Here is a 12103-nt window from a genome sequence, read left to right as displayed (position 1 = left end):
CTTGTTACCGGCATTTTCATATTACTCTTCTATTGAACTTACAGGCTCCGTAGACAGGTTGTGGATTATGGTTGATGTTGAGAATTGAACTAAAAATATTGATAATTGGAAATCATGTTTTTCATAAATTCTATAAACTCGTAATGTGTTAGAAATTATGAATGAAACTGCTAATGGGAATGAAAAGGAAGTTGTTAATAAAATCTTTTCAGTGAATGATTAATGGAGTACATCTCCTCTTTATTCATGGATGAGTTTGGGTAGAAGAAAATCTAATAGGCTTGCTCGGCCGGGTTCTCTCGGTTGACCGCCGTTCATGCTCCCCGAGTTTGGGGCGTGACGGTATAGAAGTTAAACTCAAATGCATATGGAAAGATTTAGAGTTGTGAACCTGCTGCATTGCTGACATAAACTCAAATGCATATTGAAAGATTTAGAGTTGTGAACCTGATCTCATGTGGTCATTCTAGTTATGTTTGCAAATATTATTCTTTTGTGTTCCATTAAAATAAAAAGAAAAACTCAGTGTTATCAAGAACTACTCGATTCAAAACCAAAAATGGATTTGATATAATTCAACATAATCTAAAAAATATCAAAAATAGGAATGATTTAAAAAATTAGTCAAGCTAGGCCATGAATTAACTCTATACTTCTTCACTTTTTATTTTCATTATATATAATCTTCAATGCCTATGAAAGTTGAGTGATCAAGATTGAAAGAAAGGCAAGAAAGTTTGAATATTCTGTAGGCACCATACAAACATAAGGACTTAGAACAAAGTCTATGTTCTAAGTCATTCCTCTCAAACATTTGAAAGTCAGTCACCCAAAAAAAAGCTGAACATTTTCTCAAAGCTTCCAAACATTAAATAAGTACGGTATTTCTTTTAGATGTTAGTTCACGCAATACTACAGACAACTTTTTAAGTCCACCCCAACTTTTTATTTAGCTTCTATAATAAATCCAACATGGGCCCAAGATAGAATCTTTAGAATTTGTTCCTCCCTAAAGGCTAAAATTTGTAAAAGCCACCAAGATAGAATCCTTAAATAAATCAGACTTTTACCCAGAATATCTTCTCCCTCATGCAACAACTTTACCAATTAGCGCAGAATTACGCAGCGACTATACAACAATAAAGAGCCGGTAAGGTAACATAAAAGAATATGCATCATAGTAATGACACTAGCTAGGCAACTACAGAATTATGCAACGACTAAGTGCCATAGGCAAAGTAAAAAAATTACTAGACTATTCAGACTTTGCGAGAGAGAGAAAGAGAGAAGTGGTAGAAGAAGAAGCACAAGGAAAGAGGAGAAGAAGAAGAAATAGAAGAAGATGTATAAAATTTGGTACGTACTGACCTTGATTGTTACTACCAGCAGATGGTCGATTGTTTAGTTGAACATGAGCTTGTTGTGCAGAGAAAGCTTCTACAGGTATCATGACCGTCTATATTTCTAAATGTATCATGCAGTAGTCCATCAATATCATCACACATGGTAGAACCTTCATCATCATTGCTTGGATGAGGTGTATTTCTCGAGAAAAATCCTTCCCCGTGGAAAACCCATTTGGTAAAACCATCAACAAATCCATGAACAACCAAATGATCCTCTAACACATTTCTAAATGTCCATAGCGATTCATGCACTTTTTGCAAGGGCATAATATTTCATTTCCTTGGGCGGCTCGTTCAAATGCCTTATCAAGAAAATCATTCACTCAACGGATATACTCATCCGTCCATCTCGGGGGATTCATCCAACTTTTATCACCATTATCCATAGATATCCTATACGATAAAAGTAAATCAACAAAACTAACCAAATAAACCAAAAACATATTAATTTGACATTGACAACTGCTTTTAAGGGTGGAACTCAGAAAGTCACAAACAGTAAAGCAATTTTAGCATGAAAGGCAGAATTACTTTTCTGTAATGTAACATGATATTTTATGTTTTGACTTCTCTTGCCATAAAGCAAGTCTTCTAACAAAAGTAAAAAAAGAAATCTTTTTTGTTACATTGTCACCTTCTTTATAAATATTAATAGCAAATATTTAGTTTCATTATTAACCATTTAATAAAAGTTAAAAACATCATTGGTTATCAAATTTCTGAATCTTACTTTGATGCATATAACATTGCATTGGTTATCAAATTCAATAATTTTGTTATAAAGTTAAACTTTACCCTGCAATTATTAAGATATAACTAGAATTAGAAAAATAAAGTGTGAAATATTTTCAAAAAATTTGACCATGTGATAGAAGAAAGATGATGAATCCCTGACTTGATCAACCTTGTTTATTTGATGTCCAGAATTTGCCTAACTGGAGAAATACCTTCATCACTATTAAAATGTAAAGTAACTTACCAGTAATTATACCTTTAATTAAGTGACCCATAATACCATTCTTCTTAAAACCTACACTGCATATTCCATTCTTCTCGTTCCCTTTTTATTGACAAATTTTCTGCTAAATTTTTCACAGATCTAACAATATTTCTAAAATGCCGTAAAAATAATTCCCAAAGTAACAAAAACAGTCAAGTTTTTGACATAAAAAGATCCTTATTCCTTAACTAGCTAAATGTCTTCACCACAATAGCATTGAAACTTCTAAAGCTTAACGAATATTTTGCTATCTTTTGTTCAACTTAAGGATTATTTTGCCATCTTTCGTTCGTTTTTTTTGGGGGATTGGCATTTCTTTTTGTATTGAAAAACAAATTACAATTAAACTAACCCAGAAAGAAAAAGATTCAGAAAAATATCTTTATGACAGTACTTTTGTCTATTTTCTCTTAAATAGGCAGAACGATAACTCCTATTTGCAGACAACAAGAAGTAGGCGACTTAGCATTTCCTAGAAAAATTAAACAAAATGCCTTATGTTTATAATACTGTTGTGATAAAAATATCTATGGCAATGGTTCTATTACAATTGCAACGGTTTTATTGCTGCAGTGTGCCGATATCACATAAATTCTATTGTAACGGTTGCAACCGTTAAGATATGTGGTCTACGGCAACGGTTTGTGAGCCGTTGTAAAACTAACTGTTGCCATAGGCCTATTTTCTAGTAGTTGCTCGACCAGTTTAATGTGGGATTTGAGGCCTCAAGTAGGTTCGTATAATATTTTGGGACATATTAGTAGGTTCGGACGGGGTCCAGAGGGGTTTGAGTGAGTTTCAGGTAAGTTTTTGTTGTGTTGCGCTCGTTTTTTATGTTTCGACATCGTTTCTGCAAGCATAAATAGAATATATTAAGAAAATAAGCTCCAAGTTATGTTTCTATTGAATCATTAGATCTGTATCGTAATTACGGAGCCATAGCAAAAAGAATCGTCGAATTTGGACATCGTATGAGGGAGTTATGCCCATTTTAGCGTCGGAGAAGTTAATTGTTGCTATTGCTTCACATATGCAAATTGGGGTCCACATCTACAACATTGCAGGTGCGAATAATGGTCCGCAAATGTGGAAATGACAGCTGGAAGAAAGCAGGTGTGGCTTTTTGGGCGGAAAAGCAAAAATCCATGTGTATAAAAAAATCAGACTGTGTTCATTTGGTATTTTGAGTATATCTAGAGTTCTAGGGCTCTGTTTGAGGTGATTTTTACGGTGTTCTTCTTGTTGTTTCTTGGGGGTCAGCATAAAACCGAACCTTTTGTATTTTAACATGATTACACAAGTTAATTTTTGAAATAATTCATGTTGTGATTGGAGAATTGTTGTTTATTATCAAAAACTTTTCTAAAGAGAATAATTGGGTTTTGAACATCGATTCGGAGTCGGAATTGGATGAAATTAGTATGGTTGGACTAGTATTTGAATGAGCTTTCAGAATTTGTGAGTTTGGTCAGGTTCGAAGGTACGAGCCTAGGTTGACGTATTTTTTTGACTTTGAGTATTTGATTAAAGATTTGATCTTTGTCGCTTGGTTTTTTTTTCCTATGGCATTAATTTAAGTTTTGAGTTGCTTTTGGCTAGTTTTGAGCCGTTCAGAGGTTGATTCACGCGGGATGAAATTTCTAGAAGTATTGTTTGGTTTGCTCGGTATTGTATTTGGATTGATTGAGATAAGTATCTTAACTAAACTTGGTTGAGGCACTAGTTGCTAGAGTTATTTGTGATAGTTACGTGCTATGGGTGGCGCATATATGTGGGGTTGAGCCCATGTGTGAGCATCGAGGTATTTATCCATGCTCGGGTAGTGCTTAGGCAATGATAGGCCTTGAATTGATGGTTAAGCTTTATGCTATGATGTTTCTAATATTTTTAACCTTATTGTGAGCTATTTGATCCATGTTTGCGGTTACATAGATGCTAATCTCCTTATTGAATTCAATAGTTTCTATTTTGCGATGAAATTTCCGATTTGAGCTATATTAGCACACTTTGCATATGCATACATCTTAACATGTCATTTATACTAGTCCAAAATATGAAATCTGATATTCATTGATCATATACATGTATTCTTTTATATTTGATATGTGTGTGATATATTTCGGACTAGTAGCCTGTAACTACGACGGGCGGATTGTGTTGTTATGCCTGTGACCACGCCGGGCGGACTGGGATATAACCAAGCCTCGACGGGCTCAAACTAACCAATGGAGGAATGACATCTCCGACCGTACAAGGCCTCAAATGGAGCCATCTCGATGCTGGACTGATAACTGTTGTTATAAGCAAACTCGACCAATGGTAAGAATATATCCCATAGCCCTCCAAAGTAAATCACAAATGCCCTGAGCATATCCTCCAAAATCTGAATTGTCTGCTCCATTTGCCCGTCGGTTTGTGGATGAAAGGTCGTGCTGAGCTCTACCCGGGTACCCAACTCACTCTATATAGCTCTCCAAAAGTGTTAATCTAACTGAGTACCTCTATTTGAAATGATGGAAATAGGCTTGCCATGCAACCGGACGATCTCCTGAACGTAAATCTGGGCCAACCTCTTTGTGGGTGAAATCATCTTGCCATGCCCGTCGGTTTGCGTTTACTCGTTTCGTTTGTATCATATAGATCATTCCAAAAGGGAAGAAGGGATAGCCTTAACATACATCAAGTCGTCAATGCAACTCAACAACAAGCTTATGACAACTAGCGGGCCATCCCTATAACAAAAAAATACATGTACAACTTTGATGGCCCTAGTATATCACGTATCTCAAATGATAACTCGATTCTAAATAAAACGGGCAGCATTTTCCCTGATTTTACTGCTCCCTCAAGACTACTATAGGTGAGATGCAAACACCATACAATCAACTACTCAAAAATAACCCAGCTACAACTCGGGACCTTCAATACAACAAAAACCCCAAATATACCATAACACACCCAATCAACAAGTTATCAATTAGCCTGAAATTGCAACGACGAGTCACCAGCCCACTACCCTATCACATGTGGCACTTCTCCATGTCCTTTATCCTTACAAACTCCACAAATCAATAGCACAAGAGGCCAACACAAGTGGACTACAAAACAGTCCACTGAAAGTGGAATAAATCAAACTCAAAGCTTACGATCACCGTCCCGTGAGTTCTAACTATTAGGAAACGAATTTATCAACCTTCCTTGATATTTAAAATCTTAAATACAGAAAGTAGGCATTTTCTTAACTATGAATTACCTTTCAAAACTCAAACTACAAAGAAAAGGAGAGGCGGTATAATGAAACTTACATCGTATGGATCATTCTAATGTTATCGCTTCTTGATTTTGTACCCGGGATGTTAATCTTGCTTGGAATTTCTTGGAATAGCCTTGGAGATCTTGAGAGTGTTTTGGGGTAAGTTTTCTCTGAATATTGACGAGATATATAAGAAAAAAGATCACTTATAAGCCCAACCTCTCAATTCTCCAAGCAGGTGGGTAAGCTGCCTGCTTGGCAGCTTGAGCGGTGCAACTTCGGACGCTTGTATTTCTCCACTCTGACATTGTATTGACAAACGGTTTGCAGAGCTGGAAACTAGACACATGGGGCTTGAATCCCAACATGGGGCTTTAATACCATATAATGATATCCCTGTAACTCTCAATATATTGGGAGAAAACGGCCTCGCAACCTGTCCTATAAACCTGCCAGTTTCTCCGATGAGCGGCGATGTGGCTTGGCGACCCTACTTTTCAAATTCATATTTCTCTACCCCTGATGTCGTATGAATAAGTGTTTTGGACCGTTGGAAACTAAGTTCCAAGACCTTCATTTTTATATGAGATATGTCCCAAAATGACATCATAAAGCTTACGAAATTAATTTCTCAAAACGGCTCGTTACAAGGCAAATCTTAACTCGATTTTTTCGTATATTAAATCCGATTTGTCCTAAACTTTATATTTTATATCCAAACATTATGTATAATCATACTATGATTTTACACTCATTTAAATCATGATTAACAAGTCTCATATTCATTATACGTCACATTGGGATGCACAGAATGTAATAATTGTCTCATTTGTTTTTTTTCAAGTCTCATTCATCTTAACTTAAGACTTCGATAAACCTTCCTTATCCTTGCAGAAGAATTTTATCTTTTTTGAGATTACATTAGATAATCTTATAATGGCAGTGACGTATGAAGTACGGGGTGTAACAGTATGACCACCAGAACTACCTGTCTCTGTACCTGCACAATAAGTGCAAAAGTATAGTATGTACGTAAATCAAGGTGTACCTAGTAAGTATCTAGTCTAGCTTCGAAGAAGTATTGACGAGGGCTAATTGACACTTACTAGTGGTCAAATGATTATATACATAAAGTAGATAGTTATGAAATACAACAACTAACAATGAGACAGATTAGCTTTAATAATAAATTTCCAAATATGGATTGTTACAAAATTACTAAAAATGCCATAATCGCTCTAGAAGGCACAAAATTAACTGATACCAATACCAAATGAAATCTAAAGTGTCACGCCTAAGTCTGCTTATGCGAACGGCTCAATCCCATAGGAATAGTGTTACATAATACAACTGAGGCGAACGGTCCGATCCCATAAGAATAACACACAATACCGCCGAAGTGAACGACCCGATCCCATAAGAATAGTTTACAACACTGCCGAGGTGAACGACCTAATCCCATAAGAATAGTTCTCAACTCATGTCATGGAGAATGTCTCGATCCCATAAAAATGAGAAACTCTCTCACTCACGAAAATACATGCGAGTCGAGAAGGCACATAACTACCGTTCATTAATATTTCACAATTTCAAACATAAGAGACTAGGTCAATATTTTTATTGTAGTCTCAATATCAGTCATAAATTGATGGAATCAAGCAAACAAGGTAAATCAAATAGCGCATTTAAAGAATGATGTGTACCTAATTCTACCCCGACATAAGCATGAATCTAGCTACGTACGGACTCTCGTCACCTCACACGTACGTAGCACCCACCACAAGTAGCACACAACAATTAATACACCTTCAGGGTTAAATTCCATCTTACATGGTTAGGCAAGAGACTTACCTCACTTCCAAGATCACTACTCAGCTCTCGTACTTCACTTGTTGCCTCAAATCGATTCCGAGCAATATGAAGCTAGCCGAAAGTCGTACAAAGTAATCACTACATTCTCAAAGGTTCATAATATATCCATGAGAGTAATTTCCCAACCCCGCTCGGCAAGTAAACAAAAGTCAACCTCGGGCCTACGTGTCCAGATTCCAAAAAATTTCAAAGATAAATGTTACCCATGACATTACGAACTCAAATATATAACTTGTTCGCAATTCCATAATCAATTTCGTGGTCAAATTCTATTTTTACCAATCCCTAGGTCTTCTAACAAAATCCCACAATTTTTACTAATTTCTATGCTAAAATCTACCCATAATCCATGTACCAAACTCATAGTTGGTAGAAATCACTTACCTTGTCATGCTGATGAAAATCCCCCTCAAAAAGAGCTCTCAAATACGTCCAAACCTAAGTGAAAATGTGAGAGAAATGGGCTAAGCCCCGAATTAAAATGTAGTATGCCCAGCGGTTCCTTCTTCGCGATCGTGGAAGGTCCCTTGCGATCTCGAAGACCAAACTATTCCACCTGACAAAAATCCCCTTCGTGTTCGGGACAGACTGGTCGCGTTTGCGATGCACCATCTCCCAGCCTTCTACGTTCGTTGTCCCCCAGACGCATTTGCGAAGGCCAATAACATTCCAGCCCAACTAAACCTCAGCCTTCTTAGCATTTGCGAAGATGGATCCACATTCGCGGGGCTCTCTTCGCGTTCATGTAGAGAAACAATCATAGAACCCTCTCCAGCCTTGTTCGCAATTGCGGGCCTACCTTTGCGATCGCGAAGCACACCAGTACACCAGCAAACCATCAATATCATCTAACTTCAACTTTGATTCGGGTGGTCCGAAACTCGCCCGAGCCGCCTGGGACCCAGTCTAAATATACCAACCAGTCCATAAACATACTATGGACCTACTCAAAGTCTTGGAACACGTAAAATAATATTAAAACCAAGAATCGCACCTCTACACCAAATTAATCAAAATCTAAACATCAAAGTCATTTCAACTAACTTCGAACGCGACGAACCTTACTTAGACAACTCGGAATGACGCTAAATTTTATGAACAAGTCAAAAATTACAATACGAACCTATTCCGAGGCTCAAAATTCTAAACCAACATCGATAGCACCAAATTATACTTCAAATCAAACTTAGAAAACTCTGAAACCTTCAAGACGCCAACTTTCAACAATAAGCACTGGAATGCTTCCAAGACACCCGAAACTCAATCCGAACATACGCCTAAATACAAAATCATCATACGAACCTATTGAAACCTTCAAATCCCAGTTTTGAAGTTGTTTACTCAAAGTGTTGACTCACGTCAAACTTGGTCATCTTAGGCCACTATTATGAAACTAAGTGTTCCGAATTCAAACAGTACCCTTCCAAAACTAAACCAACCATCCACGCTAGTCATAAAATAGTAAAAGCACATATGAGATGTCTTAAATAGGGGAATGTGTAACTACAAAGCAAAACGACTGATGGATCATTACACATTTATGTCAAGTATTTATAGCAAATATTTAGGGCTTCTAGGGTTTCAAATTTGTATTTTAGATGAGCAATCAATGATGACACTTTTATGATGAACTTAGAGGTAACGGAGGTGAAATCAAGAGGAAAGGGTAAAGAAATCTAACCCTCTTGGAGAATCTAGCCGTTGAAGGTTTGGTTCTTTGGATATAGATTTTACCAGAAGTTTTTGCCTTTAACCTCCGGATTTTTGTAGGTCATTGTTGAGATCATAGATTCCCTCGAAGCTGGTTCAAATATGAGGTGCATGTAAGGGGTTAATATAACGATCCGACCGATCATTTTGAGTATTTGCATTCTATTAAGCCGTTTGATGTCTTGAGTAGCTTCATATGATGTACTATAACTTGTGTGAATAGTCATTTTTGGTTTTCTGGTTATTCAGAATTAGTTTGGAAGAATGAATTTTATGTTTGAAGCTTTAAATTGAAAGAGTGGACTAAGTTTGACTTTTGTGTATTTGACACTGAATCAGAGTTTGTATGTTTTTGTTAGGTCCGGAAGGTGATTTTGGACTCAAGCTTATGCCTGGATTTGCATTTGAATATTTCTAGAAGGTTTCGATACTAATTCGCGAAAGTTGTAAATTTGAAGGTTTGGAATATTTATAAGTTTGATCGAGAGTTGACTTTGATTATATCAGGTTCGGATTGTGGTTTCAGGTATTGGAATATCTTAGTTATGTCATTTGGGACTTGTATACAAAATTTGAGCTCATTCTGGGTTGATTTGATATGTTTCAGCACGAGTTTTGAATTTTGTAAGATTCAAAGTTTATTATGTTTGATTTGAGGTGCGATTCATTGTTTAGATATTTTTATGCGTGATTTGAGGACTCGAGTAGGTCCGCGTTATATTATGGGACTTATTGGAATGTTCGGACGGGGTTCCAAGGGGTCGGGCATGATTCAGATTATTTTCGGACCATTTTTCTTCATAATTGCACTACTGGTTGTGCTGATGTCTGGTGCACCAAGTGTTCTTCGCGATCGCATATTAGGAGATGAGATCGCGTAGAGGGAAAATTGGATTTGGGCAGTTTCTTAATTGCGGTCGCGATTGGGTGAATGCGATCGCGTAGCTTGGTAATGGATACAGTATGCGTTTGCATAGTGGAGGCCGCACTCGCGCAGTGATTGGGCTTAACTGGGCTGGCGGCTGGTTTCCTCTTCGGGTTCGGGATGTTGTTCCTGCGATCGCATAACTTTATGAGCCTTGTGTATCACGTTCATGAGGTTGTTGCTGCGATCGCATAGTGTAATTTCTGGGGCAGTGCATCTTTCTTCTTCGCGATCGCATAACTTTATGAGCCTTGTGTATCGCATTCACGAGGTTGTTGCTGCGATCGCATAGTGTAATTTCTGGGACAGTGCATATTTCTTCTTCGCAATCACGATTCATTAATTCATCTAGTGATTATAACTACTCCATTTTCGGGGGTGTTGGCCATTTTTGCATATTTGGAGCTATGGAGCTCAAATTGAGACGATTTATGAAGTGATTTTTCACCATATGGATTGGGGTAAGTGTTCTCCACTCGGTTTTGATTATATGACATGAATCTATCCTCGTGTTTGGCATTTGGTTGAGGATTTCAAAAGAGAAATCAGGGTTTTTATCTAAAACTTCATAAAGTGAATTTTCGAGTTTTGAGCATCGATTCGAAGTCATATTTGACTGAAACTAGTATGGTTGCACTCGTAACTAAATGGGTTGTCATATTTTTTGAGTTTTGTTGGGTTCCGAGGTGCGAGACCGAGTTTGACTTTTTGGTTGACTTTGGGCTTTTGATTAAAGATTCGACCTTTATCATTGGAAATGTTTCCTTAGGCACTATCTGATGTACGCGCAGGATGGTGTTTCCAGAGTATTGTTTGGCTTGTTCCGTATTAGATTCGGCTTGTTCGAGGTAAGCAACACTTCTAAACTTGGTGTTAAGGGTATGAACCTCTGAATATATGTGTTATGTGTTAGGTATTGAGGTGACGCACATGCTAGGTGACGGGCGTGTGGGCATGCACCGTGTGAATTTTGACTCGGATGATTCTGTGGTACCATGTAGTATTCTATCTTGTTTTTATCCATGAAATTTCTACGTGCTAGAATAATTGAGCTGTGATCCATGTTAGAAATCATGTATAGGCTATGTGCTTATTTTGTTAAGACCCACTGAGGTCATTTTTGCTGTTATGTTATTTTCTTAAACTGTAACTACATACTCAGTCATATTTATTCATTTGTCTGTCATATCTCAGTCTCTGTTATCATCGTTGTCATATCATGTTGTCATGTTATCATTATTTGGGCTGATTGGCATGAGATTTGTGATCCTGAAAGACTGGAGAGATTGATGGCTGAGCTAAGGCTGAGGGTCAGATTGTGAGTGATATTGATGGGATCAGGCTGCACGCCGCAACAAGTGTTATTGATTCATGATGGGATAGGGTTGTACGCCACAATGGGTATTAGTAATTCATTTATGGATCAAGTTGCACGTTGCAACAGAACTTATGGCTATGTGTGGATCAGGTTGCATGCCGCAACAGGCCTTATGACCAAATATGGATCGGGTTACACACAGCAACATGCCTTATGGATATATGTGGATCGAGTTGCTCGCCACAACAGGCCTTATGGGCTTTATTACTATTGATAGGATCGGGCTGCGTACCGCATCAGGCACCGTACAGTGCTGAGTGACTGAGTGTGCTGAGGGATTGAGTATGATGAGTGGGAGTGCGAGACAGTGATATTGAGTACTCTGAGAGTGTGAGTACATGAGTTCATCCTTGTGATGCATTGCATTGATGTGTATACTTGACATACAAGTACATAGATGCATTTTCTCATGCTACACGGTATTGTGACATTCATGACTTCATATGCGCATTGACATGTAGGCATAGAGATATGCTATCTGAGATTGAAACATCTTATCTGTTGTTGAGGTTTTGAGGAAAAGTCACAGATTTCTAACATATTTTTGGTGATTTCAATG

This window comes from Nicotiana tomentosiformis, chromosome 6, assembly GCF_000390325.3.
Source record: "Nicotiana tomentosiformis chromosome 6, ASM39032v3, whole genome shotgun sequence".
In the NCBI taxonomy this organism is placed as follows: domain Eukaryota; kingdom Viridiplantae; phylum Streptophyta; class Magnoliopsida; order Solanales; family Solanaceae; genus Nicotiana; species Nicotiana tomentosiformis.
Note: the sequence above shows the minus strand (reverse complement) of the source record.